A 587-nucleotide genomic window follows, 5' to 3' on the forward strand; every position below is an offset into this window, starting at 1 on the left:
AGAGTGTGTATGAACTATGGAGCTATAGAGTTCGAGATAGAGTCGAGTCTCGATTTTTGACTCATGATGTCTTTGTCATGTATATGATTCTTTATGATATGTTGTTATATGAATAATTTGTTGCATTAAATAGCTTCATGTGGAACGAGCATGTTAGTGTATCTTGTATTCGTATGATATACTATGACCCGAAACCTTGAGAGAAACAGCGAACTAAACAAAAATATCGTTTATTTATTATGAGAATTTAAATACCGGGTCACATCGATCAAGTTCTTTATGATCATCTTCATTCTATTGATTAGTTGTTTTGAGGAACTTCTTTGATCTCCTTGTTATCTTCTAAATGAATGTTCTTACTCATCTTCTCAGAGTTGGAGTTGAAGTTGAAGGGATGCTTCATGCCATGACAAAAGCAAATGTTTAATTTACAATCACAAAACACATTATCCCTACAATCATCTGCAGAACAGAATGAAATACCTTTAAGATAGTTGCCTTTTGTGCTTAATGGTTTGGTTGTACCTGCATACGTAAATNAACAGAATGAAATACCTTTAAGATAGTTGCCTTTTGTGCTTAATGGT

The sequence above is a fragment of the Cucurbita pepo genome, unplaced genomic scaffold, assembly GCF_002806865.2.
Source record: "Cucurbita pepo subsp. pepo cultivar mu-cu-16 unplaced genomic scaffold, ASM280686v2 Cp4.1_scaffold000732, whole genome shotgun sequence".
Classification (NCBI taxonomy): domain Eukaryota; kingdom Viridiplantae; phylum Streptophyta; class Magnoliopsida; order Cucurbitales; family Cucurbitaceae; genus Cucurbita; species Cucurbita pepo.